The 23,162-nt window shown below is 42.4% G+C and overlaps 1 protein-coding gene across 3 annotated transcripts in view; it reads left to right on the top strand.

The window, feature by feature from the left end:
* Positions 1 to 23,162, top strand: part of TRPC7 (transient receptor potential cation channel subfamily C member 7) — a 139,944-nt gene that overhangs the window by 56,926 nt on the left and 59,856 nt on the right. The gene's annotated exons all lie outside the window — the stretch shown is intronic.

Below are 23,162 nucleotides of genomic sequence, written 5' to 3'. Positions count from 1 at the left end.
GGAACAGCTCTTAATGTAAATGCTTTCGCGGGGAGACAAAAGGAGTGAAGCTAGTCTGTATAGCAGAAAAGAACTGGACACGTTATTCTTTCTCAGATTGCGAAGCTATGCACGTCCCCCAGAGCTTACTATCAAGACTTAGCCCATCCCCAGCAGAACTCCCTTAAATGGGCTAAATTCTGTATCTTGCACAGATGCCAGCTCGTTGACTTCTGTGGGCTCGTACTGTGGTAACTTGGAATAGAATTTGCCCCGGTGTCCTTTTAGAAAACTAACTAGTCAAAAATACCCTCATACTGTACAATCAAAAAATGATCCCCAGAAGATTTACAAAGTAATAGCTATAGTGTCACCTGTGAGAACTCCACACCCTTTGGCTGAGCATGAGTCTTCTGTGCTGCTGCAAACACTGTTTTCATCCCTTGGGTATCGAAAACTGAATAGGGAGATTTGACAAGGTGAAACTGAACTGCTGAGTCAGTCATTGTGGTGCCTTCAGTACACCTTTTCCTCAACTCTTCCGCCAGCTCGCTTTCAGTGACTCCTCTCCAGTGGGCGCATTGTTCCATGTGACAGAAGAGGGATCATTCAGTGACTGCCTGTTCTGTTTACTCCCTCTGGGGGGCTTCTGGTATTGACTTTTATCAGAAGACAGATGCATGAGTGGGGGTTCCAGAGGATGGTCTACATTTATAGGCTCATGGAAAGGAGGGAGTCCCAATCAAGAGGAGGGCCAGAGTTGGCAAGGTAAATTCAGTCACGGAGGATGTGGCCCATTATCAGCAGCTAATGGGGAGGTGTGAACATCAAAAAAGGAGAAACAAGGTCAGTTCAGTCAGGGAGGATGTGGCCCATAATCAATATCTAATGTGGAGGTGTGTACATCAAGAGAGGAGAAACTGCTTTTGTAATTGGTGTCCTGTGGCACCTTAAAGGCAATCAGATTTACTTGAGAATAAACTTTCATGAGTAAAACCCACTTCATCATATGCGTGGGTTTTATTCATGAAAGGTTACACTCAAAGAAATCTGTTAGTTTTTTGGAAGTGCCATGAGATTCTGCATTGTTTTTGCAGATACACACTAACAAAACTACTCCTCTGTGACTTACAGTGATTGAGTCACTGTGCTATTTAGCTTAATAAAGAAAAGTAAGGGGTAACTCGATTACAGTGTGTAAGTATTTACACGGAGAACAAATATTTAATCATGGGCTCTTTGAATATTGGCAGTGACTTATCATAGCAAGTTGATATTTATTATACACTGTATTGCTAAACAGCTGAACAATGTCTACAGAAAAATATACTCATAAGAATACACCCGTAATGCCTTCCTTCCATGGAAATAGATTTTGAAGTATAAAGGTATTTCAAGAGTGTGTGTGCAAAATCTTTTACTTTGAAATTCATTTCCAATTTAGGGAAATCAAATGTTATGCACCTATGTTGGGTTTGTTTGTTTTTTAATGTAGTGATTCTGGATTTAAGTTAGCCTGATGTAAATCCATCACAGTCAGTGAAATGATGCAATATATTCACAGGTGAAACTGAGATCAGCCGCTGGCCCTCAAAATGTAAGACAGGTCTGTGCAGAAATACCACTTGACCTCCATCCCCCACCTGAAGCATCAAAATCACTAACTTGCAAATGGGGAAGTCCAGCCATTAGGCTGATTTATGACTGTCCTGTCTCCCTCTGGAAAATTCAAGCTGCAGGTCTCTTCTGAGTCATGGCTGGCTGCACTGCAGTCCAGCAGCTATGGACCCAGAAATGGACTAGGCTGATGCTCCAGCTCTTCACTGCAGACTGGGAGTGAGATGCCTCAGTATGGGTTGTATCTCCCTCATCCAGCACCCTCAGGACCAGAATGGTCCCAAATGAGGGGATTTGCTGGGTGGGGACAGGTCAGGCCGGGAGGTGGATCCTCACTTTGGAGTTGCTGGTTTTCTGGCTCTGGCTAGGATCTGCTGCTGTGGGCCTGCTGGCTGGGCTCACACAGTTTGGCTCTTTCACCACCCACTCAGGTGGGGCTCCTGGCAGAGCTCCCAGCTGGGCCTGGGTTCCCCACAGTAGGGTTCCCCAACCCCAGTTGGACTCCCAGTAGCGGGCCTCGCCGCCTGGCTCCCTTCCATAGGGCTCCCCAGAGCAGGCTACCAGTGGAGCTTCCTGTCACCAGCAGGGCTGTGCTGCACCCTCCACAGCTGGGGCTTTCTGGCCTAGGTGCCCTGTGGTCCAACAACATCCAGTGTCCTGCCAGACCAGGGATGTTGCCAGGTGACAGAGTACCAGACGTGAGCATTTCAACCTGTACTTAGATAAAGGGAAAAGTAGATAAAGGAAAACCACTGCTCTTAAACTGCCACATGATATTTCAGCAAACTGGGCCGGGGCCAGGGGCGGACAGTGCTGCTGGCAAATGCAGTTGTCATAGCCTCTCCCTGGGCCAGCAGCTACTTGGGCATTCTGTTAACTACTACAGAATGATCCTTCCCAACACCCCCTTGGCTTTCTGCTTCCAGCATTCTGGGTCAAATTGTTCACTAGCAATTCCTGTGAATTCCCATTCATTTTTTTGCCGTTTTTCAACCAAATGTGATTTTGGATACACTATGTAAGGTTGCCATAAATCAGTGAAGCTCCATTATTTTAAGAAAATGCACCACTTTATCCCATTTGAGGGTCTGCTCCAGGAGTATCAGTAGGAGCTCGATTTTTACACTGTTGATTTTTGCATTCTTAAGCCCATGAAAATATTTGGATGGAAGTACACTTGGTTAGGACAGAACCTGAAATATTTTGCCCAAGATATGTTTTCCATGATGGGAAGTTATCAGAGCACAATTTCTGTGCCTATCTTGATTTAGTGGTCCAGATTTTATTTTTGCGGCTGATGCCTCTGCCAACATTTTGATATGTGATCCTTTCTGCACTCCAAGAAACATGGCAAAGGACTCTGACTGAAGGCAGAATTAGCCAATGTGGTTAATGGTCTTCACTGGGCCTTTAGATGTGTTTCTTCAGTCTTCCTTTTATATTCTTTTCCACTCATTAATCCCATTATTTCATAGCTCCTCTTACAATGCAGCCCCCAATTTAGAAAAGTGAACTCTTAAAAATTCCCACATTTTCTTAATTTGTCACAGCTGCTAAGTGGTCAGTCCCTGGGGAAGGCCATCATGCAGTGTACCATGAGGAATGACAGGGAGGGATATAACTGTTTTGAAATGGAGTCTGAGAAGCAACATTTCACTCCTGTTCACCAGACTACCATAAAAGAAGCAGGCACAGTTAAACAAGGCCATCAAATCGAACACTTCTCTGCAAGTTCTACAGACTTAAAGCAGCTCTCTCGCCTTCCCTCTGTCGAGGCTAAGGGAGAATTGAAAGCGGTGGCCTGAGCAGTTTCAAAAGAAAAGCCTTGAGAGGAATTCTACAAAGCAACCCAAATGGCTTGCCTTGGAAGATCTCAGTATATAACCTGTGGGGAAGTACAGGCAGAGCATCTGCTCAGTCCCTACCCAAGGTAATTGAGGTGGCTACGGAGAAATACAAACTTAAAGGTCTCGACTGAAATGAACTATGATGGTTTATTTATGTAGGGTCTATTTTAAATACAACAACTACATGCACAAATACAACAACAGCAATAACATAGAAAGGAAATAAAACTCATTATATAGTTACTTATTAACTTACAATTAACTGGTACATTTTGATCAGGGCGTTGTATGATGGCAAGATATCTGGCTTAAGTATAACTTTTTAATTAATAAATTGCAAGCTTGATTGCCTTAATTTGGCAGGCTTAATTCCCTTTAGAGTTGTCGGGATGAATTGCCCTTAATAAATAGGACTGCAAGAGGCCACAGCTCTAATGCCTAGTCCCAATGGGATTCCAGCTTGCTAGGCCAAAGCCCTTGTGCCAGTCAATGGTGCGCTACTTCCGCTGCTGGAGGATTTGGTGAGGGTGTTCCCTATCACCAGGCAAAGTTATACCTTTTAAGTCCAAACAAATATAGCTAGCTAGCATAACATTAACTAATTAACAATAACTACATTAACATTTTAACTAATACAACATATTACGTTTTAAAGGATATTAACTTCTTCAGCTAGTTTGCCCAGGAACAGGGCCAATGGCCGTTATTATTCTGGAAAGTCATTGTTGTGGCCGGCTGCACAAGCACAAAGCCGCGCCAGGTCAGACAAGGCTGCTCGATGAAAAGAATGAAACCTCGAGGGCGTCGGTCAGCAATGTCGGTAGACGCCAGCTGGTGGCAGTGGTCAGTGTCGGGAAGAGGCGGCACTGTGTGGCAGCACTGGAACCATGGGCGCTGGTCTCCTCGGCTCTCCTGACCTTCTGTGGTGCTCACAGTAGAATGGCGAAGCTGTAGCAGTTAAGGCTCTTCCTAGTGATTTTCAGCTTAAGTGATCAGCTCAATTGTCTTCAGCAAGACAAGAAAAGAAGGGAGAAGCCAAGCTCATCTCCCCCTTTTGACCAAAGGGCGGCCTTTTATAGCCACATCTCATTAGTATGCAGAAAGATCCAGAAGATTGTCCATACATGGTCATTGGGTTAGTCCATTTTTAAAAGTAAGTGTCCTTATAAATGGTACAGTCCGGTGCTGCTCAGGCCGGACCTGATTGAGAACTTTAGAGTGCTTTAGAATTTGAATTCTATGTGGCAGTTAGAGCCATTGATAGTGGCTGTCCATTGAGACTAATAGAACTGTGACTGCACATGATTTAAAATGACTGATCAGGGAAATATTTGCTTAATTTAAATGGTTTCTGTGCTGATGCGATTACATAAAAGATCAGGGACCATCACTGACACCCAGAGTGAACACACATTACGCCATTAGGTGATGAGCGTGGTCGGATTGGAGGAACAGCTCAGATTAGTTTGACAGCCTCCTTCCAATGGATCAGGTGTGTTGTGAGGCAACATTAATCCTACATCCACACTTCGTCGGAGTAATTTCAGTGCTGGTACAATATCTTCTTAACCTTAAATTTTCTTCCCCATTGTGCTCCCTAATAAAAAGTAATCAGAAAGAGAGCTATTACTTTGGCACCTCCATATTCTTAGACCATTTCAAGAGCCTGATGCAAAGCTCATTGTCATCAATAGGAACTGAATTCAGTGAGCATTGGTTCAGACCCTTGAATCAGTTTAACTTTTAGGTATTTATTCCTTGATAATTTGCACAAAGAGCCTCTATTAACTTTGCCCATTTAGTATTCCAACAATCAATTGAAAGGAGGCAGTTTTATTGATCTTGGGGGCTTTAAGGGTACTTTCAGACACACGTTGAACCTTGGAAAGCAGGTCTGGCAAAGCATCATAAGTGCCTAACTTAATGTTTTAGAAATGTTTCTCTTCTTTCATTTAAATGAAGAGAGAGTTAGCTGCTTCAGTAACATTGGCAAGAAGGTGCAACTCTTTAACTTTCTGCAGTATAATGAAATGCCCATTATAGAAAGTAATCACAGAATTAAAAACTCTAATTCATGCATACTGTATGGCTAGAAGGAAGATAAAATTACAGCAGTTACAGCAGCGAATTGCTGTGAACAGATCTTCCAAATAATGAGATTCTATAATTCTTTTGCATGGTGACAAGTATCAGAGGGGCAGCCATGTTATTCTGTATCTGCAAAAACAATGAGATGTCCTGTGGCACCTTATTGACTAACAGATTTATTGAAGCATCAGATTTCATGGGCATGAAAGCTTATGCTATATTAAATCTGTTAGTCTATAAGGTGCCGCAGGACTTCTCATTGTTTTTATAACTCTTTTCAAACTCTGCTTACCATACAAGAAGTAATCAGAGTTCCCCAATGGTTTATAATTGTACGCTCTTCATGCAAAGTTCCCAGAATCACCCTGACCCTTTATATTATTTAGCTGGTTGTACATTTTATCACTTCATTCCTCATTTCCTGAGAGCAGGCCCAGTGAGGGGTTGGGGGAGAGGCAAAGGGGCCAGTTGCCCCCAGGCCTGGGATTTCAAAAGGGCCTGGCGCTCTGGCCACCACCACTGCCAAACTAAAAGCAGTGGCTACAGCTTCAGGCCCCATTGAAGTGCTTCAGTCTTAACATGGAGACTTACCTATCCCATAGAGCTAGAAGGGACCTTCAGAGGTCATCAAGTCCAGGCCCCTGCCCTCTCCACAGGGCCTACTATCCTGCCTGATTAGATTTTTTTTTAATCTGTTTGCCCCAGATCCCTAAATGGCCCCCTCCAGGATTAAACTCACAACCCTGGGTTTAGCAGGCCAACACTTAAGCCAGTAAACCTGCCCTCCCCCTCTGCCCTGCTGTTTGTATCTATGGAAGGCTGGAGCTATGGGCCAACTACTTTTGGCCCTGTCCCTTCCAGGGTGCAAAGCTGGGTCCCCCTCCCACTTTGCCCCAGGGCCTATGGTGGCTGTTGGCCCCACTGCCTGCGAGCGGTTCTGAAAGGTGCACACTCAATATTTTGTAAAGTAGCAGGGCTGGCGACAGACTTTGCTGGCCCTGGACAATGTGGGATGGAGGAGGGCTTGGCTCTGGGTCTCCCAAAAAGGGATGGGGCTAAGGGCCAGCCTCCCTCAGTGCCACGCAGACCATGCAGTGCTGGGATCTGAGGGAAATTTAAAAGTCTCCAGCTGCTGTCACCATAGTAGCAACAGTTGGTGACCCAGAATGCTGGGCCCTTTTAAATAGCCAGGCCCCTTTTGTCCCCCTGACCCCGCATCGGTGGCCCTCTCAAGAAATGAAATAAACAAGCTTCTGGAGGAGAAAAAACATGCAAAATCTAGGCATTGCATAAGTGCTGGAAACTTTATTGGAAAAATTGGCACCTTTGACTGGTGGAGGTGCATGTCAGGATAGTAAAGTTTGGGACTAGATGACGGCATAAAATGCCTTGTTCTGTCCATCCCCTGTGAGGTATCCAGCACTGGCCATGGTGAGAAGACAGGATACTGGGCTAGGTGGGTCATTGCTCAGACATAGTATGGCCATGGTTGTTATTATTTGCATGCACTGTGGGAAAACAAGCCCTTTCCTCAAGCTGTGGAGAAGCCCACTGCAAACGAACTGGTGTAGTTCAGCTGCACAAGGGATTAAGTGGATGGGAGCAGAAAGGCTAAGCTGTCTCTGGCTACGGCTAAGCAAGGGTGTGAGGCCTGAGGATCCATAACTGTGTGTGAGTGCTGGATGAATCTGCCATCCTTTTTAATGAGATAGTAGCTTTTTTATGGGAGTTAGTGCTATTCTCTGCAGTGGAGATACCATTTTAATGCTCCTGGAGTGGAAACACATATTAATATCTTAGTATTTGCATTTATGTTATGCTTTTGGGGGGAGAGGATGTTTATCATTTTGAATTTGGGGCCAGTCTGATATTTGTTTAGTATTCCCAGGGTCAGAGGTTAAAAGGAGGCAACAGGAGACCAGATATTGAGGTTACTTAAGTTATCTACATAATTTTGTAAGTTAAGAAAAAGCGACCAAAAAACAAATACAGTTAAAAATAAACCCAAAAGCATGACAGAGACATAGCTATAATCCAACCTTTCTTACAGTCCTAGCTGTGAGATGTCCTTGGGACAGATATTTTCTTGTTCTCACAGATCCAATGGTAGTGTAAGTCTACAGTAAATAAAAGGAATCAGTTAGCCAGAAATAGCACAGAAACAGACTTTCTTGTATCATTTCAATCCCAGAGGTCTGATCTCAGGCACCAAAGATGTACCCGAGTTATCCCAGGCAATGCTGTTTTTCCTAAGTGGGAGCAGAAGTTTGCAGGGATGGTGGAACAGAGGCAAGGGTTGTTTTTATTTCCTCTGTGTTAAGGTGTCCTTGCTTAGGAGATATACTCTACCGAGGAGTTAATGCTGAGCTTGCTCAGACTGCAGTCAACCGGTAGATGAGTCCCAGCAAAGGAAGGCAAATATATCACTAGAATGCCGTTTTACTTATTAATCAACCCCCCCAGCTTTAGACATCTCTATAGCATCTTTCGATTATCTCATATGTCTTCATTTTGACATTCTTTTCTGGTTATCCTTTAATGTTGGTAGTGAGCGTGTAGGCCAACATTTTCCTTCAAGTCAAAAGCCAGTGTTTCTCTGTGGGAGGTGACATTCATCCCTTTCTTTCAAAGTGCTGGTCGCATCATGTTCCTGTTGTCTTTAATTGCAGATGTCGAGGGCCCCGCTCCAGTGTCCCAGTTGTCAGTACAGTTTGTGGCCATCAGGAAGCCAGCCCACCTCTCTATGTCACAGTTTTTAATTTAATTAACAGCAAGACGTACAAATTGGAATGGGGGGGGGGAATTAATAAGAATTAAACAGAACACCAGATGGCTGTGCAAATTCTGTTTAATACAGAGATGGCATGGAGATGTTTCCTCATAATTGCATTTTTAATAATTAACATTTGAAAGATGCTACAAACAGAATGTTGGCTGCTGCAGTAAAATTATAATTTTTGACTGCATTGGACACACGGCTCAAGTACACAAAGGGGTATGAAGCCCTACTCCCAGGACCTGCTGAGATAATCTGAGCCATTTTTTATCCATAAAGAAGAAGCCGTTTTATTTTGCATAATCTCTTTCACGCAAATTGCTTCATCTAGTTAAATAACGAGAGGATTCTAGTGCTGGACCATTATATCCAAGAGAGAGAAAAAGTAAAAGGCCTAGTGAAAAAAAAATGTTTGCCCATGGAGTTTTGAAGTGGGGAGTCAGAGGGTGTATGTACACTTGCATTCCTCTTTTGAAAGGGGTATGCAAATGAGGTAAATCAAAAATGCAAATGAAGTGTACATTTGCATATTCGGGATCTCATTTGCATATTCTCATTTCGAAAGAGCTTCTTTTGAAAGAAGAAAGCCAGTGTAGACGTGGCTCTTTCGAAAGTAAACCCATCTTTGAAAGAATTCTTCTTCCCTTTATTTAATGGGAAGGATTCTTTTGAAGATGGGGTTTACTTTTGAAAGAGTGGTGTCCACACTGTCTTTCTTCTTTCGAAAGAATCTCTTTTGAAATTAGAATATGCAAATGAGATGCTGAATATGCAAATTTGTGCCTCATTTGCATTTTTGATTCACCTCGTTTGCATACATCTTTTGAAAGAGGAATGCAAGTGTAGACACACCCAAAGAGAATAAAAAACACGGTCCATTTTTATGAGGAGTTGGAACAAATATGTGAAAAGTTTTAGACATATGGAGGTCAGCAACTTAGATTCCTGGGACTTGCTAGAACATTTTAGGTCAAATTCTGATCGGGGTTGTACTGCTGTCAATCCAGACTAATTCCACTGATGACAATGAAGTTACTTCAGATTTATTCCTGTGTTCATTTTCAGTTAAAGTTCAGAATCTGAGCCCTCAACAGGCAGGAAATGCAATATTTATTTATTCAACTCTGGAGTTGCTGGATTCATGACCTCCCATCTATTTCAACAGGTGTCCTGCATCATGGGAGTTACTTGACCACAGTGTTTCATGGGAGAGGCAGTGGAGCTGGGAACTCTCAGTCATAGGGGAGAAAGCAGGTGTAAGGCAACTGACCTACAATTCACAGGAGGCACCATGGCCTGCCAAGGGGGTGCAGTGTTGAATCAAGATGAAGTAAAATGGTTTGATTCAGTTCGTCAAACCAAAATGAAACATTTCTAGTTTGTGAAAGTCAAAATTGTTATAAACTGAAATCTTTCTGACCTGTGTGGTCTGTTAAAATGTTCTATATTTAGACATTTCTGTTTCAAATAAAAAAAAAAGGCAAAGGTCAGAATCTCCTGGGGGGCAGAAATATTCATTTCTCAACCACCTCTTGCATGTGTATATAAACATCAACCCCAAGACCACAAAGAGGAGCATTTATTAAAATTATTTATTAAAATTATTAAACATATTAGTACTCACAAACATAGTCTGTGATGCAGGACTGAATAGAAGTCTCCAAAGGTCTTTATAGAATTGCCTTTCCGCCCTTTTCTGTTTCTCCGTATTGCACAAATAGGGCCAAAAATGTTTCCTCCTGTCTTTCTTTTTTTGTTTTTGTTTTCATTTTATGTTTTTTATTTCATACATATCAGAGACACGAAGAGAAGTTATTCCAAGTTTAGCTGGAGACCTGATGGGATCTCAGGGATATATATTAATAGCTCTCATTTTAGTAATTATCAAACTCAGGTTATAGTGGTCAAGTATAATTCTTCCAATTCCTTATTTTTTTTTTACTCTAAACTTTCCTTGTTTGTGGATTTCTTTCCATAGCATAAAAGGAGATAGTTCAGGTGTGCTCTCACCATAGCTGAACAAGGATATACTCTTGGACCCAAGTCCTCAAGCTGCTAACTGCCAAAGAAGAGCCTTTCGAAGATTTGCTTCTAAAACTAACATTTCCATTCTGGTGCCAAATCTCATTGCAAATGCATTTGAATATATTTTTTTGCTGAGGTGTAGCATCTCTAGGTGTCTTTCACCATTTAAATATTTCCCCATTGAATATCAGTGGTTCTCATTACTTCTCCTGCTACCAGATCCATTAGCTTGCAGGATTTTTTTTTTCCAGATTTGAATTCTATTTTTTTTTCTTTCTGTACATTCAACCTCTTTAGTTTTCATGCATTATTGTCCTGGCCTCACAGGTAGTTTTTAACACTTCCCTATTTACTGTAATCCGCATATTTAATTTTATTTCCAAAGTACCGTACCATCTTAAATTTCCATTTATGCAGCTGTCATGGATGGGGGAGGGAGGAAGTTGCAGATAGCAGAATTGATACTCACTGGGATAAGAGCCAAAATAAAAAGTATCATTATTAAAATTAAAATTATTTTGATAAAAGATCAATTAATATGTTCTGCTATAAGCTTGACCTTGGATGCACCCAATTTTGGTTTTATGCGACTTTCAGGAAACAGTAGCCTTTCACTCTGTGTGATTTTTTGGCCGGGGGCAGCGGGGGGAGTGCTATCAGAATGAGATAAGTGCAAACCACAAAAAAATATGTTCCACCATTTAAGGTTACAAGAAAATATTTTGTCTAGTAGATTTGTTTCTATGCAGTTAGCAGAATTATTTTGTTTTCTTTTTAGCTCTAGAATCAAAGTTGGGACATTCCATTCGCTATCTTGTTTTTTTTTTTGATGAATAATTAATTGATAAGGATTTATTCATCATTCACAAAAAGGGGGAAACAGATATTAACAAGAAAACTTCCAACAAATACATATCCCACAAGAATACAAAAGCTCTGTTGTCTGTAAAGCAGAGCAAATCCCCTTATCCAAGATACTGCAAGAAAGGTACTTAGCAAAAAAAGACTATAGATTACAAACAAGATTACAAATAAACCGTAGAGGCAGTCTATGCCCTGCCCTTAGCATAGGAGAAATATACAGAAACTAACAAAAATATTGATTAAATTTTGCATTCACTGCACTAGATATGGTGTTCGTGTAAGCTTGGCATTATCTGGTTTTGCATAACAAGAATATCAAGCTTAATTTAGTTTTCTAATGTGAATAAAAAATCCAAACCCAGACTAATAATTCATTTCCACCTCCATTCCTAAAAAGGTTATTAGAATTCTAGTCTTTATATGGTACTTGTGTGCATATATCTGTTGAAGTAGAATAGCATTTGAAATGTTTCTGGCAATATTATCTACTCCATCATTTTCTCTATCTTACTAATTGGAGTTTTCTTTTTTTGAAAATATTGAACAAGGCACTTGTTTTGTATGTATTTTACTTTTGCTGCCATGCTAAATCAGTGCTTATAAGTCATATGGCTTATTTTAAAAAAGCATTGCAGCAGCTCATTTTGAATTCTGCAATGCACAGAGGACATTTGTTTCTCCAATGGCAATTTTGCAAGCTTTCTAATGCCGACCTCCACTCCATTAGTCTTCTTGTTGCCCTTTCAAAACAAGATCCTGATCCCATTAATGGAAATTACAAAACACATTTATTTAAATGAATAACAAAGCAGACCCAATATCCTCCTGGCCAATTGAGAGAGAGAGAGAGAAGATGGAGTGTTGTGTGTGAGATTGAGTTCTACATCCAAATAAAAATTGCTCCAAAATTTGTGGCTTTCAAATCCAGGGTTTGTTTGTGGATCACAATAGTGACAGGAACAAGCCAACAAGTATAGATTTAGATGTTGATCTCTCTGCAGTTTGGGAATATTTGGCTCAAGGGGGTTGTTCTTAGATCATTTTTACTTGCTCTACCATAGAAGTGGTCTAGCTTAATATCATATCAGTTATAAAGAAGTCTGTGTGGAGTTTTACAAAGGGAGATAGATAGATAGATAGATAGATATAAAACCCTATATATATAAAGACTTTTTTAATCGATCCTGAAAGGTAACTGAAGTTGGCATCATGGGTTTCATTTTTACTGCAGCCCAGTCATTCCAGGCAAAATATGCTCAGTTTAAAATTAAAATACCTTCACCCTCCCTCCGCCCCCAGCTTCCGGCTTGCAAACCCTCAGCCTGAGCAACACATTGTTCCTCCCCCTTCTCATGCAGCAACATTCGTAATAAGGATTCTTCTAGACAAATCAGGCCTTCATGTATACCTGTGTTTCTCCATTGCCTGGGGAGTGTTTGGCAATCTACACATGAAGATATCTACAGATAAATCTGGATTGGTTGTAATTGTTCTTTTCCTGTCTGTGCCAAATAGAGAACACGATCCATAAAATTCTGCTGTCATTTATATCACTGTGACCCAACTACAGTTAACCAGGCATTAGAGATGAAAATCTGTGCAGAATTTGGCCCTGCTGATTTCAGTGAAACTACTCAAAGGCTGTGGCCGCACTTGGCCAAAACTTCGAAATGGCCATGCTAATGGCCAAATCGAAGAATACTAATGAGGCACTGAATTGAATATTCAGCGCCTCATTAGCATTTACAAGCCTCCGGCCACGGCGCTTCAAAAGCACCACTAAGCCGCTCACATTTGAACGCGGCGCTTTCGAAGTACCGCAGCCAGAAGCATGTGAATGCTAATGAGGTGCTGAATATTCAATTCAGAGCCTCATTAGTATTCTTCAATTTGGCCATTAGCATGCCATTTCGAAGTTTTCACCAAGTGGGGCCACAGCCAAAATGTGTAAAATTACTCGCATGCCTAATAGTAACAGAGAGGTAGCTGTGTTAATCTATATCCTATCAAAACAAAACAGCAGTCATGTAGCACTTTAAAGACTAACAAAATAATTTATTAGGTAATGAGCTTTCGTGATCTGAAGCAGTGGGTCTGTCCCATGAAAGCTCATTACCTAATAAATTATTCTGTTAGTCTTTAAAGTGCTACATGACTGCTGTTTTGTTTTGAGTGCATGCCTAAAAGGTTGTGTAACTGCCCATAAGCAGGCTTGAGCCTGGGAGCTTTGTGCAGAAGCCTCCACAGTTTGAGCTGAAAAGCCAGGTAAGGCTGTAGAGGGGACATATTGGCTACGTCTACATGTGAAGTCTACATCGAAATAGCTTATTTTGATGTAGCAGCATCGAAATAGGCTATTTCGATGAATAACGTCTTCACGTCCTCCAGGGCTGGCAACGTCGATGTTCAACTTCGACGTTGCGCAGCACCACATCAAAATAGGCGCTGCGAGGGAACGTCTACACGCCAAAGTAGCACACATCGAAATAAGGGTGCCAGGCACAGCTGCAGACAGGGTCACAGGGCGGACTCAACAGCAAGCCGCTCCCTTAAAGGGCCCCTCCTAGACACAGTTGCGCTAAACAACACAAGATCCACAGAGCCGACAACTGGTTGCAGACCCTGTGCATGCAGAATGGATACCCAGCTGCAGCAGCAGCAGCCAGAAGCCCTGGGCTAAGGGCTGCTGCCCACGGTGACCATAGAGCCCCGCAGGGGCTGGAGAGAGAGCGTCTCTCAACCCCTCAGCTGATGGCCGCCATGGCGGACCCCGCTATTTCGAAGTTGCGGGACGCGCAATGACTACACAGTCCCTACTTCGACGTTGAACGTCGAAGTAGGGCACTATCCCCATCTCCTGATGAGGATAGTGACTTCGACGTCTCGCCGCCTAACGTCGAAGTTAACTTCGAAATAGCGCCCAACGCGTGTAGCCGTGACGGGCGCTATTTCGAAGTTAGTGCCGCTACTTCGAAGTAGCGTGCACGTGTAGACACGGCTATTGTCTCCCTGTGTAAGTGGTGTAGATGCCACTACATGGGACTGTCAACCACACCCAGTAGGTATGTGGGTTACATTTGCAAGAGCAGAACCTGAGCTAACAGATGCAAAGCTGAATATAAGTAAAAAGCGGGCTGTCTTTGTGTAAAATCACAATAAGGAAATGCTGAAATGTGGCTGAAAAGTGAATAATAGAGACAATGTGCAGGAGACATTTCTAGCACAGACAACCCAGGATTGGAAAAAAGTGTTTTGGTTTGCCAGTTTTTAAACTACCTGAAAAATGTGGAGCTGTACTTTGCATGAGTTGAAGATGATATGGATAGGAGTGCAGCAGTTTGACAAGAACTGAACAGCAGCAGGCTGCAAGTGGTTTTTAAGTCATACTTTGTGCTTGCCTAGCATTTTCTAACCTAGAATATTGGAGCAATTTAACGTAATTAAGTTAATAACCCTATATGGTAGGTAAATATCCATATATATACAGCTTACAGATGAGGAAACAGATGAGAAATGTTAAGACGTGTTTGGGTCTTGCAATCAGTCAATGGCAAAATGGGAAGAGAACCCAGGAGTGAGATTCTGACTCCACTGAAGTAAATGGGAGATCGTGACTGGCTTTAGCTCTGCCAGGATTTCCCTGTGGGAATCTTAACTAATGAGGATTTGGCAGGACTCCATAATGAAAATTAGTTTGTTCTTGGTTGGGTATTTTAAGGAGCCTAAGGGAGTTAAGTACCCAAATCCTAAATGTGATCCCAAGTGTCAGTCTTAATCTCTAACATTATTTATCTAATGAAATGGGAGCTATTCCTCAAATTCATGTCGAGCTCCTAAGTTATTGGGAAAGGCTCACTTTTAATCCCACTCAGTTTTAAGGGAAGTACATCAGACCTTTGAAACAAAACAGAATGAAGGCCGTATGATAGATCAGCTGCACTGTGATGCACTAAGGCTAACTGTGACCCTTTCACAAACGTATCAGCATTCGTGTGGATTCATTAAGCAGCTGCCATTGACTTTCTTGATAGCAGCATTAGAAGGACACAGTTTTCTGAATATCTTTGCAAGTCACACAAAGTTCCCAGGAAACATGTCTGCCTAAGTTCTGGACCTCACTATGTTGTAGCTTTTCATATTTTCAAGGCACTTTTGAGACAGCCGTCAGACTGGCCCTGTCCTTCGTGCTCATAAATGAGCTAGGAAAGTGGACAAGGAGTCTTCCCTCTTTTGCAAACCTCGGACAAGGGCTAGGCACAATTGCAGTCCCAGGTCCCGGGAAAGTAGTCATATGTCCGTTCATACTGATGGACTTATATTACCCCAAAGAAGAGGAGAGGAGGTGGGCCAGGGCTGTACTTCTCTGCACAGGAGAGTGTGCCAGGGAAAGCTCGTTATATGCTCCTCTTCTGTTTTTCTCAGCTCTCCCTGATGCTGCAGCTGTGTCCAGTGAGGGCATGGTAGGAGAGCAAATACCTTTCGTCAGTTCAGCGAGCTTATGCCCTAATTCTAGACAGTGTCCCAGTTCAAAGTGGATAAATACAGAGATGAAAACCACTTGACACCTACATATTTTTCGATATTGTTTAAAGGAACAAACTTGCAGCGACTCATGGGAGTACTTGTCAGAGGAGTTGCATCATCTCCTACGGTGTCTTTAGCATACTAAGCATGGTGCCTCTGAGCGAGGGTGCCCAGGAACAAGCGTACTATGTTTAAAACAAGTTTGAGGAACCCTGAGCTATCTGAACAGCTATATTCTTCTGAGTGAAAACATAAGGGTCAGTCTAGAGAAATATAATTTACACTGAGCCTTGTAGTATCCTTTAGCTGCTATGCATTTTGTCCAATATACAACTTGAAAATTGATTTAGGCAGCTTCCTTTCTAATTCTGATTAACTGACTAAATATCCCATTCTCAATCTGCATAACATATTTTGTATGTTCTGCCAGCACTTCTCAGAAAGTTTATAGCTCAGAGGGATTTTAGGAGAAATGATGGGGATGCTTGCATCAAATAACTGCTAAAGTCACAAGTTTGAGATTTTAATTTCAGTGTAAAATTTTCAAAGAGCTTTAAATTTTAATTAATGAGCATGGAGTTCTTTTTGACTTGAGTCATTGGGTATTTACAGCTAACATGTCATTAGCCTAGCAAAATAATCCATCTGGAATGGATAATTCCTTCACACATAGCATTAGATATGTCATAAGGTGAGTAGCATTTGCTGGAGCCAGAATGGAGGGTGGTTGTCTATATGAGAGATTCCATTAAGCAGTAGCTGAATTCTCTTTTTTGCATGAATCCTCATGAAATTACTCTTTTCCCATTGGTGTATTCATGGCTTTTATGTTTATCATATGAAACAGAAGGGTTTTTAGTTCAATATGTATGTTACGTGAATTTTGATTTTACTTGCTGATGAATTTCCTGGATTTGGTGAATCTTCTTATCCAGACAAGCTTCAATATTATGGCCAATGTGTGCTAAGGTAACGATGATGATGATATTCCTTTGACAGAGAGCATCTGTTTGTTCCGTGTTGACACAGTGCCTAGCACGATTGGGCCACAGTCCATCACTGTAACTCCTAGGCTCTACAGGTTGAAACTCTCTCATCCAGCAACATCTCTCTTCTGTCAGAACAATAGATGTGGCTGGACCAGAGATTTCCAGCTGTGCCTGGCACAGTGGGGTCCTGCTGGTGACAGGGAACCATGCTGGCAACCCACTCTGGGGAGCCCCAGGGACAGGCCCAGGGAAGGGAGCCACTGTGGGGAGCCCTACTACCAGAAGCCTGGCTGGCGTAGGAGAGCCCCACAGTGGGGCTCCCAACCCAAGTTGGGAGCCCATCCAGGAGCCCTGTGGCGGGGAGCCAACAGGAACCCTGGATGTGGCATGGAGTCCTACTGGCTGCCCCACAGCAGTGGGGAACCTGGCCAGGGTGCAGTTGCCCTGCAGCCCTATGGAGGAGCCCTGCAGGAGTGGTGCCCCGCTCCAGGCAGCCTGGGAGCCTGACTTCCCCACATCCAGCAAATCCCCTTGTTTGAGTGGGGGTGTTAGTCAAGGGAGGTACAACCTGTACACAATTAAACTAACAAATAATAATTCATAGAAGCAACTGGGACTCTGGGGCCAAATGCCACCTTTGTTGAGGATAATTGGCACTAAATAAAAATAAAGGTGTCTATTTAAAATCTCCTGAAACAACAAAAGTAATGCAGTTGCAGACATGTGACTTTGTCGTACGCGATCCGTGACAGTACAGTAACTCTTTAGCTAGTCCCTTTGGAAAGCTGTTGTTCCTTATTCTGAGAACTGCATACATGCATGATGATCAAGGGTGAACGGCTGTCATGCATCAAACTACGTAGCACTTTGGGAATGCTACTATCCAGGGTGCTATCTCATTATAACAGCGTCTAGCAATCCTGGCTAATTCACTCAGGGAAATGAAACCTTTGGCCCATTTTAACTGCCACTGACGTCAACGGGAGTTTTACTACTTACTTCCCTGGGAATTGTATGACACTCGTCGTTGGAGCAGTCCTGCTGCCTGTGTTCAGTCTGAGGTTCTGACACTAGGCTTATGACAGGCAATACCTTTATCCTCAGTTGGTGCCCACTTGATGAGCAGGATTGTTTCATTTGTAAAACAAGTAACTGCCCTGTACCATGGCAATGGAGAGGTGGTTTGAAGACCAAATGGTGCCTCTCTGTGATGAGGAGCAGGAAGAGGGTGGCTGTAGCACTTGCTAAATATGTAGCTGTTCAAAGGCAGAGGGTCAGTTAGTATAAATCAGTGTCACTCCCTTGGCTTCAGCAGAAAAACACTGGTTTCCTCAATTCCGAGGAGGACTGTGCTGTCTGGGGCCATTAAATAGGCCTAGCTACAATTTATACCCAGTGCAGAAGTGCTTGTGTGCCAGGGCTTTGGGGCCATGGCCCTTACTTTCCCAACTCACCCCTCCGCTTAGTGCTCCTGACAATGGTAATGATGTCTCTCTCCCCCGCCCAGCTCCACTCCTCGCAGCCAAATTTGTTTCCCTTTGCACATTCGCATTATGTGAGGGAGGTTTCTTACCCCCCTTCTTCCTTAGAGAAGGTCCAGAGAAGAGCAACTAGAATGATAAAAGGTCTGGAGAACATGACTTATGAAGAAAGGCTGAAAGAATTGGGCTTGTTTAGCTTGGAAAAGAGAAGATTGAGGGGGGACATGACAGTAGTTTTCAGATATCTTAAAGGGTGTCATAAGGAGGAGGGAGAAAACTTGTTCTTCTTGGCCTCGGAGGAGAGAACAAGAGGCAATGGACTTAAGCTGCAGCAAGGGAAGTTTAGGTTGGACATTAGGAAAAAGTTCCTAACTGTCAGGGTGGTCAAGTACTGGAATAAGTTGCCAAGGGAGGTTGTGGAATCTCCCTCGCTGGAGATATTTAAGAACAGGTTAGATAGATGTCTATCAGGGATGGTGTAGATAGTGGTCGGTCCTGCTGTCGGGGCAGGGGACTGGACTCGATGGCCTCTCGAGGCCCCTTCCAGTCCTAGTGTTCTATGATTCTATGGTTCCCCATAGCGCATCAGCATAGCAGCAGTCATAACTTGTTCCTGATGATGTGCCGACCTACTCCGGGTCCCGTGGGTGCACGTGGGGTGTGATACAGCGGGGGGAGTCGGGTGGCCCAGGACCAACCACCCCACCTTTATAGCAGCCTGATATAGTGTAGCAGCAATATGTGATTCAGTGTATTCACTTTAAAACCTAGGTTTCCACAGTATTATGAGTACCAGGAACAATAACACTCCGATTGTGAACACCACAATGCCCTGTGGCTGTTCTAAGTCCCAATAATTCTCTATACAGACCCAGCTAGACCAGCTAGTGGTATTTACCAATAGTGATTTATTCATTTATTCGTAACTACAATTACTTAACACTTGTTATATATATATATATATATATATATATATAGTTATTTATTTGGCATAAGCTAAATACTAGGTTACATATAACTATATATAATTACACGTGACTTACCAATAACATCCAATGCTCCCACATCTCACCAATAACTACGTTACAGCGGCCCTTCAAGTCAGAGATACGGCTTGGTTGGGACCTTTCGTGGTGGTGACGTCCGGGTGATCAGGCCGGGGTCTGCTGTCTGGACTGGAAGTTGCTAGCCTCCGCCTTGTGTCCAGGAGCCCACGCCCTTATTCCTGCTAAATCACCTTTTATACTGTTTCTTACTTGGGGGTTCGATACCTGGCCAATTAAAGCGTTTGTTACCTAATTTGGGCTTTCTATCCTCCCGGCCTGTCAGAACACGTTACAAGATTTCCTCTGTCCTTGGTCTTTTTCTGAACCTCCCCTGAGACCCTCTGATGTTGTACAACCAAGATGTTCTCTTTGGGGGGCTTCCAGCTACTAGCCCCAGCTGTTCTCTTTGGGGGCTTACTATCTGCTTGTCAGGATGTTCTCTTTGGGGACTCTCCAACTACTTGTCAACTTTCTGATTTCTTTCTCCTGGCCTGACTTCAGACCTTCCCGCCGTTGTATGATAGCATTCCAAGATGGAGTGTATGGTCATTCTGCCTTGAGAGTGAGGCCCGGCCACCAGGTGCTCGTGCTCCCACAGTTCCCAGGGCTGCAGAGCGGGGAGGCAAAGAAGACAGCTGCACCAGGGCCCAATGATTTAAAAAGGCCCAGGTCTCCCAGCTGCCACTGCTACTACCTTGGCAACAGCAGCAGCTGGAGCTCCAGGCACTTTAAATTACTGCTGGAGCCCCCAACAGCATGCACACTGCCTCCCTAGTGGCATTGAAGGGCTGGCCTCCCCCATCACCTCCCACTTTTGTCCAAAGACCTGTCTGTTCCAGGGACACAGCAAAGACTCTGATCAGCCCTGTTTGTCTTAATAATCTGCCAGCCACATTCCGTTGTCCTGACTTAGGCAAATTGAAGTTGATGGGAGTTCTGATTGATGAAGCTCTACAGAACTTGGCCCTATAGAGTTAAACTTAATGCCTCACAATTCCTTGCTTGCTACAACTTCAGTACCATAAAAATACACTGCCTTTGATCTGCTCGTTTGAACTCTTGTCATTTTCTGTGCCAAGGATATTAGATAAGCCTTTAGTGTCATCTTTGAACTTAGTGTGGATCCTTAGAATGGCAAATTAAATACATCTGCCATGTCAGTGTATGAGGGGAATCTAAGATCAATTTCTGATAGTTTGATCAACATAGAGGGAAAGTTAACATTATCCAAAGGTCACCAAGAATGTCATTAATATCTTATGGAGCAAATGTAATGAAAAATTGTCAGAAAATGAGTGCTTGGATTAATTTTAATCAGTTATCTTTCCTCCTTTTGATATTAGTCAGAGAAAGATGAACGGCATGCGGGCTTTATGGCACATTGCCAATCTAAGGCTACGTCTCTGCTCCAGAGATCTTTCAAAAGAAGCCCTTCTGGAAGATCTCTTATGAAAGAACTTCTGTCGAAACAGTGCAACTACACAGAAAAAAGCGGATTGAAAGAGTGATCTGTTCTTTTGAAAAAGAGAGTCCACACAGCCCCCGGGCTTTCGAGAGAACAGGGCAGGGTTAAAAAAATCAGGCGGCATGAGGACTGCTCTTTCAAAAAAAGGGCCTGCGGAGAGTCTACACGTGTTTTGTTTCAAAAGAAGCTTTTGAAAAAGGGCACTTTTCCTGAAACAGTGATTTTGAAAGGAGCACTGCATTCTTTTGATTTAGTTTCAAAAGAACACTTTTTGGCCACTTGTACACATGCCACTTTCCATGCTAATAAATGGCCTGAAATATGCTAATGAGGGGCAGATGCAAATTCCCTGCACCTTATTAACATAAGGTCACATGATTTGGAGTCTGGAAGATGCTCTTCCAGACTCCAAAACAACATGTAGAAGTGTGGCTCCCGGGGGGGGGGGCCTTCCGGAAGAAAGTTCTACTTCCAGAGGCCCCTTCTTCCCAAAAATTGACTTTATCTTGTAGGCTAATTAATCATCTTTCCACTTTTCCTCCAGGTGTAACTTTTGCTTCTTTGCCTTAAAAAGGCAATAATCCTAAAAGCATTGTCTGGGCATGCCAATTTCTGATCAAATGGCCATAGTCTCCATTTGAGCTCAAATGTGAAATGCTCACCATGAACACATGCCCAATGGCTTCTAGACCAAGAATTTTATTGTAGCTGTTTTTGCAAATTTAGAATAATACATATAATGAAGAAAACTGTGAACACTCCAGGGAAATTTGTGTACACCAAGAGGCAAAATTTGTTATGATTCACTGTGAACTCTTTCCTCAGCTCAACTCAGCAGTATCCGTAAATCCAATTTTTCAGAAAGACATATCTGAAAGCTTGTCTTCTAACTGAAAAGCATATATTAAAGTACTATTATTTGCAGAACAGAAAGCACTGTTCCACAGTACACTAATCTTAATTAGCATGTTATTGTATTTCAATCTGTACTAGCAATAATGTAACAATTAAACACATTTTAGCCAGCTGCAAATGTCCAATATATAAAGGGATATACATGTGATTTTTCCCCATGTGCTAGATATTACAAATATTGTTGCTATGTAAGTGCAGGTTAGATTTTCTGTCTTTCTCAGTTTTCTGAGCCATTTTACTTTGAATCCATTCAAATCCAAACACTTTTTTCTTTCTTTCCAATTCTAGAGAAACTGGAGAAATGTTCAATATTTTTAATTTCCTCTCATTCAATACCTTACAAACTCATTAATGGACTACTCCTTCCTGAGTAACATAATTGACTACAATAATAACATATTTTCTTTAATCTCTTATTTTAATTATCTTATCTGTAATCATGATGAAACATAATTAAAAAGTAGTCATATTATATAGTCTGTAAATTGAATCACTCTGTGGAGAGATGGGAACTAAAGAAGATTCATCTTCTATAATAAAATGATTCCGTGACCCAATGGTGCAGTAATTCTTCCATTAGGAAATTGGCCTTTGGCTTGTCTGCTACTGGCATATTCTCTTCTATGGCATAGAAAGCAAGAAGAAGAATCTTAGCTCAGGGATAAAAAACATGTACTGTGTTAAATGAGAGTAATCTTGGGTACTTTGGATCTCACTTGCTGCTTTGCACATCAATGAGTTACAGACTTCCATTTATTTAAAAACAATCTCAGGTAATATAAAGGAGCAGCTTAAAGTTTTGTAGTATGTTGAAGCAATAGAATCATGCAAATTGAAAAAAAAAAAGGGAAAATGCTTATTGCTGGGTCTCAGGATAGTCTGTAAAGGAAGCAAGTTTTTATTAATGGAGATGGTGGTCAGGGATCAGACTCCATAGAGTTGTGCTACAGTTGCAAGTCCTCCCAGGAGATTGGATTTAATGTCCTCTGCACAGTAATGCAGCACTCCCTCTATCCATGTCAACTTTGAAGTAACAGACTTCAGAGTTGAGTGTCTACAAGCACCCTATTTTGAAGTTAAACTTTGAAGTAGGGCACTACTCCATTCCCATAAGAACTTCGAAGTTGGGCTCCCTTACTTTGAAGTTAACTTTGAAGTTAGGCACTACTTCAAAGTAGCCTGCAGAGTGTCTACACATGTTTTCCCTTACTTTGAAGTTAACTTCAAAGTAAGGGAGCCCAACTTTGAAGTCCTTATGGGAATGCTAACTTCGAAGTTAGTTCCTAGTGTAGATGCACCCGAGCTTTCTTTGTAGTCACTGTCAGAGACTGGATCCTAGATAAATGGGCCATTGGTCTGATCAGGTATAGCAACATCTGTTCCTATAACAGTGTCATGTGTTTAAGACTTTGAATTCAAAAGGAACCAGTAGCCCCATGGATAAATTATACTCTAACTTTATAATGATACAAAATAGCGCAGACAAATAATGCAAAATGACACAGATCTATTTCAATGTATATAAGTGACAGTGACAGAATAGTAA

The sequence above is a fragment of the Carettochelys insculpta genome, chromosome 15 (genome assembly GCF_033958435.1).
Source record: "Carettochelys insculpta isolate YL-2023 chromosome 15, ASM3395843v1, whole genome shotgun sequence".
NCBI lineage: Eukaryota > Metazoa > Chordata > Testudines > Carettochelyidae > Carettochelys > Carettochelys insculpta.
This window is presented reverse-complemented; position numbering and strand designations above follow the sequence as displayed.